The 6,000-nt window shown below is 51.1% G+C and overlaps 1 protein-coding gene across 2 annotated transcripts in view; it reads right to left on the reverse strand.

The window, feature by feature from the left end:
- GABBR2 (gamma-aminobutyric acid type B receptor subunit 2) overlaps window positions 1–6,000 on the reverse strand; it is a 280,913-nt gene that overhangs the window by 270,070 nt on the left and 4,843 nt on the right. The gene's annotated exons all lie outside the window — the stretch shown is intronic.

The following is a 6,000-nucleotide window of genomic DNA, read 5'->3' on the forward strand; positions in this document are numbered from 1 at the left end:
TGAGGGAAGTCCATTTTCAGTCAATTTCCTCAAGATGATAGCAACCTTCACTTATGAATCATAGGAATCATGTTTTAAGAATAATACTGAGTGCCTGCTGGCTGCCGAGCACTGGGTCCCACATTTATTATTTCTACCCCTCACCACGCCCCCTTAGGCTGCTATTACCCGCATTTCACATGTTTGTCCCCTGGAGGGAGTTCCTTTTCTAACTCCCTCTCCAGTTCCTTCCAGACTCAACCTGCAAATTCCAGACTCAACTCCATGTAATCTGCAGTTGTTCCAATAGCTAGCAGCATCAGCTGTCCCGTAAGTAGTGCGAGTGATTTATTTATTTAGAATGAATTATTTACACCCCGCATATTCCCAGAAAGGGGCTGAAGCGGCTGGCGGTGAAAGACGCATAAACAATGAGGCTATTGGAGTTACACACTGGGAACTGATATTACTTTGGAGACCATGGTCTTGAATTAAAAATGGAGGTCAGAACCTTGAATTGAATCTCTCACCAGATGGGCAGGAAACACATGGGGTGGGACCTCAGCAGAAATAGATGGGGAACCGCCCTGCCCTCCCCAGTGTCCGGCCCTTCTTTAACCTGCCTCCGCATCTGTGAAAACACAACCAGAAAAGGAGCATGTGTGCCCTCTCACAGCTGCCTGGGGCTTATGTCACCTCTCCGACAGGTTCTCTGTTTTAATTTCACTGTTCTGAATCACCTTCATGGTCTGTGGTAGTTAATTTCATCCACACAACTTTGGATCTGGAGACACACAGAGAACTATAAATCTTCAGAGCCTGGCTGGCGTCTCAGATCGCAAAAGCATCAGTAGCGGTAACATCACGATCTGACATCCGAAGGGGCGTACAGCCCGCAAAGTGCTTTCCCCTGCTCCACCATCCCTGTCCCATCTGATAGGGCTCTGCATAGCCCCAGAAGAAGGGCAGGCAGGATTAGCTCCACCACACAGATGAGTTCAGTGAGGCTCTAAAGGGATTGCTGATTTGCCCAAGTTCACTGTCAGTGAGACACATCAGAGGGAAAATGACCCCGGAGCATCTGAATTCCAGTCCTGTCTTCTGGCTACTGCACCAAACTTCCTGTGGGTCGCGTGTCTCTCTCTCTTTCTCTCTCAGAGTGACAATGTCGGGCGGTGGATTTGCACTGATCTGGGAGAGCCTGGGAGAGTATACAACAGGTGCTGTACTTATTGAGTGAGAGAATGAATAAATGAATATGAACACGAGTCAGTGAATGAATGAATGGATGAGTGAATGAGAACAGAACCCCCCTTTCCCTGAAGACCAGTGGGTACTGCTAGGATCCATACAAGCCATATCTCCACCCCTTCATGGAAGGAGTGGGGGTTTGGTCACAAACGGCAGTGAAGCCCCCAGCCAATTCAAAACTTTGGAGCAAATTTGCTCCCCCATCCTTCACACATATTACTGGGTCTCTGTAGGTGGGACTAGTTATAATGAGACTAATCTGACATGGCCACTGTCTTTAGGGTGCCACATCGCATGGAGGAAGCAGAAGTGGAGGTAATGATGACAGTCTGGTATAGAGACAGTCCCGTAAGAGGAGACGCAGCACACATGCCCGGAAGCTCAGAGGTGCCAGCAGCTCACTCGCCAATGAACCCGAGGGAAGTCAGGGGAGTTTGCACAGAAGGAATCATACTTGAGGCCAGTTCTTACAGGACTTGGTTTTCAAGGTGAAAAGGAGAGGGCAGGTCTGCAGGCATGGGGCCCACTCAGGGGAAAGCTGGAGGCTTCAAAGAGCACAGAGCAGCTGAACAATCTGGAGGAATCTGGATGGCTGGGGCCGAAGATTTGGGGCAAACGAGGTGGAGGAGAAGGGGCAGGTGGAAGCCAGCACTGTCTTGTTTCACATGCTTCCCTCTCCATCCCTCTGGCCTTGCGTGTGGCCATGAGCTGCCCCATGGCCCTGCATCTCAGGAATGGCTTCAACAAGCACCTCTGTTGCCATGGCCACCACTGGTCTTGCCTCAAGCCAACTCCCAGTCTCCTTTGTCCTGAAAACTCTTCTGAGGACTCTTACCGATTGGACAGACAAAAAGCTACCAACCTTTCCCTCACCTCGTGCACAACCTTCAGCCGCTCTTAACACCGGGCTTTACTGCACCCGGCATCCAATGACGCGGCCAGGAAGACCAATCAGAGTCCCCAGGTGCTCGGGGGTCTCTCCTGCCCCCTCTCCTTGGCCCATAGTGCATGCCCTTAATATTGCTTCTTCTCCTCCTCCCTTTCTTTTTGTTTTTAATGAATCTAGAAGGTGGAAGCATCTCATAGATTATTAATGTGCTAAATGGCCCCTCTGGAGACCAGCGCCAAGAAATGGCTCCAACCCGCCCTGGATTATTGGCTTCTATTCTCTTTCTTAGAGAGCAGTAGTGGCAGCAAAGTTTCCAGCTGTGTCTAATCGCACTGCCACTCCTAAATGGTTTCCAGTACAGGCTGTGACTCCCTCACACACTCTGTGGCAGGGTGTGGCAGCCTGTGAGTCAGGTGGTGGCAGGATTCTGGCCTGGTGGGTTTGACTGCTGCGGGCTGAGAAGCAGACGTACTTTGAGCATTTTGCTGAAGAATCCCCATTCTACCTCTGACCTCTTCTTAGTTTCAGGGTCTGCAGTGCTAGGGCACAAAAACGCTTGTTGTCCATGCAAAGCATTAAACTCCGACAGCCATAATCAGAGGGCTGCTCCTGATGGAGGAGGTCCAGTCATCATAACATATTACAGTTGACAAAAGTGTTTTCACTTGAAGAACAATGAACAGCCTTCACTGACTCTCACAACATCTGCACCATACGTAGAAGGCAGGTTTGCTCTTCCCATTCTACATAACAGGAAAGTGAGGCTGAAAGAGATAAAATAAGACCATAGCACATGTTGCAAAGCATTGGATGGAGAGTGAGCTGCTCTGGGCCTTGGTTTCCCAGTCTGTAACATGGGGAGACTGGCCCCAAGACTGTTAAGACTCTAGCAGCTCTGCCATTCTGTGAAGTTCCTTCCTACAACCCACAGCAAGTAACAAGCAATCTTTTGATTGCTCAGGCAACCTACAGTTTAATAAAATAATCACTTGAGGAAATCAAGTCAGATCACAAAACTTCTGTTCCTACAGAGCGATGCAGGAATTCAGTAAATAGCAAAGGGCCTGATTGGGGGTGGGGTGGGATGGGGGGAGGGTTACTGATTTGTTTTTTTTAAATGTCAAAACCAAGCATGATTTAGAGGTTTTCAGAAATCAAGTCCTGAATGTGCTGGGACTCTACTGCCAACACGTCTACAAACACAGAGGCCACAGGCTCCTGTCTGAATGTCCTCCTTGCCTCCCCTCCTTTGCAGGAGCTTCTCCAAGGAGACAAGCGGAGATGTTCCTTCCCAGGAAGGTCCTCGGGGGAGTGCTGAGGCGGGCCAACAGGCAGGGTGGGCTGCAGGGGGGCGGGGGGAGGCTGGGGATGGCACCAGGAGAAATGCATCTACAATTTAATAATCTGCGGCAGCTGCCTTTTAAAGGACAGGCTCTGCGGGACGCCGTTCTTGAGGAAATAGTGTTTGCGGTTTTTCCTACAAGCAGCCCTTTATCCCTTAAGGAATCTGACTTTATTTTCATCAGCTGGACTATTCCTGTCTGCAAACTGAGGCAGCGATCATCTCACTCCCAAGAAGGAAGGAGTTTGGCCCTGGTCTCTGGAGGTGTCAAGCTCCCTCTTGTCGGCATCTCTCGGATTTTTCCTGGGCTGTCTCTGTCTTCCTTACCCAGCTCCAAATTCTGCTGCTTCTCCCCCAGCCCTGTGCTTTCAGGACAGATTAGGTTGGTGGGAGGTCTGCAGGACTGCCCCAAAAGTGCAGAAGCAAGCCACCTGCAGATCTCCAAGGACAGGATTCTGATGAGGCCTGGGAAAACTGCAAAGGAAGCATATTAGGTAGAAAATGGGGAGTTCAGCAAAAGGAGACATGACACGTCCCTCTAAGAAAGGGCTGCTTCAGAGCCCTTGAGTGTTTTCAGGTCTGCCAGGCTCTAAAGATCTGTCCTCAGGCCTTAGGGGACGAGCCCAAGGCCTAGAAAGCAGGCATCTGGCTCTTCTTCAGCAAACGCTCCAAGAGCATGGCTGGGCATCCATGCTAGGCCTGCGCCATGCCCGTGGTCAGCAGTGGATGAGACCCAGCTCTGACCTCAGGCAGCTCCAGGGCGGGGTGGGGCAGTCACAGAGAAGTAAGCACTGGGGAGGCAAAGCGGGGCTTCGCGGAGGAAGGGGCACCCAAGCTGCACCAGGAAGGATGAGCACAGTCCTGCCAGGTGGAGAAACTACAGAGGCAGAGGGAATGGCCTGTACTGAGGCTGGCAGCAAGAAGGGGCATGAGCTGGGATGGCAAGGGGCGGAAGCACCCCCTCGCCACATAGACTGTGGGCTTCATACTGGCATTCTCTATGTCCTCTTCCCCACATGGCCGTCATAAACTGAAGTGCTGTGGACCGGCAGCATTTCTTTTTTTCTTTTTTTTTGAGTTGGAGTCTCACTTTGCCACCCCAGCTGGAGCACAGTGGGAGCACGGTGGCATGCTCACAGATCACCACAGCCTTGAATTTCTGGGCTCAGGTAATCCTTCTGCCTCAGCCTCTCAAGTAGCTGGGACTACAGGTATGTGCCATTACACCTGGCTAATTTTTTGTAAAGACAAGGTCTCACTATGTTGCTGGTCTCGAACTCCTGGACGCAAGCAATCCTCTCACCTCGGCTCCTGAAGTGCTGGGATTACAGATGTGAGCCACCGTGCCTGGTCCAGTAGCATTTATTAAAGAGTCCGGGTGTCTGGGCCTTAGGGAGCACCTGGCCTGGCAAGTCTCCAGGGGCCAAGTGCATCTCAATCAGCTGAGCTGCTGATACTGAAGTGGCAGCAGTTGTGACACGTGGGGTGTGTTGTCCTTGAGGACTCTGATGAATCGCCTAACTTAGACCTGCTCAGAGTAGAGCCCTGAAATTGGCATTGTCACTACAAATAAGCCCCCATAAGTGACACTTTCAGTATAGTCCAAGAGCCAATGACCTCGTCTATGCCCACTCTATGGATTAAATCTCCCCAACAGCAGGACTGGCTGAGTCTAGACCACTCAGGGAACCTTGGGCCATAGGGAACGCACAACTTTGTAGCCATGCCACCTGCATCTTGCTGGAAGCCTCCAGTGTCAGGGATTGCTTGCAGGGGTGTAAACCCTGCTCCCATCTTACTTCAGCCATGACTTCTGCGTCTTCACACCTGCATCAGAAGAACAGCAAATTCTCTCAGAGGACAGCCATGCAGCTCAGAAGACCCAGACTCCTCCCTCCTTCCCAGCACTCTGCGTGTTCTCCAGTCTGAACATGCTCAGTTCTCCTGTGTCCAGACCCTGACCCTTCTCTAATGCTTTTCTGGGTCATGCCCTAGTTGGTTCCTCCCAGTGTGAGGCCTAGATCTGATCCCTGCCCCCTCAGGATCTGACCAAGTCAGACAGGGACGGGGCCACCCTCACCTGCACATCAGACCTTGGTCTCTAAGATGATCCTTGCATCCAGAGGGAAGAACTGAGGTTCCCAGTGGCAAAGTGACTCACATCACGACTAAACCCATATTAGCCTCTCCATGCAACAACCATGAATCAAGGAGTCCAGCAAAAGGCAAGTGTAAAATATAACCGATTTCAGCATCCAGGGTGAATTTTCGCCCCTCTGGCGTGTGAATCCCTTATGTGTGACACGGAAAGAGAAACAACTTATTATGCATTCCTGGCTGCCTCTGTCCAGCGGGCTTTGCTCCTCCAAAAGGCAGTCAGAGCTCCTTTTCAATTACACAAATTGCATACATTTCCGCATTGGCCATGCTCTGTTTCGAAGTCCAGTTTTGAATAAGTCAAGGGACTCATCAACTCCCTCCAGGGCCTGCAGACCCACCCACCCACCCCCACCCCTTCTGGGAGCAAGCTGAGCCTCCC

This window comes from Carlito syrichta, unplaced genomic scaffold (assembly GCF_000164805.1).
Source record: "Carlito syrichta isolate Samal-C Ts95f unplaced genomic scaffold, Tarsius_syrichta-2.0.1 Scaffold288168, whole genome shotgun sequence".
In the NCBI taxonomy this organism is placed as follows: Eukaryota; Metazoa; Chordata; class Mammalia; order Primates; family Tarsiidae; genus Carlito; species Carlito syrichta.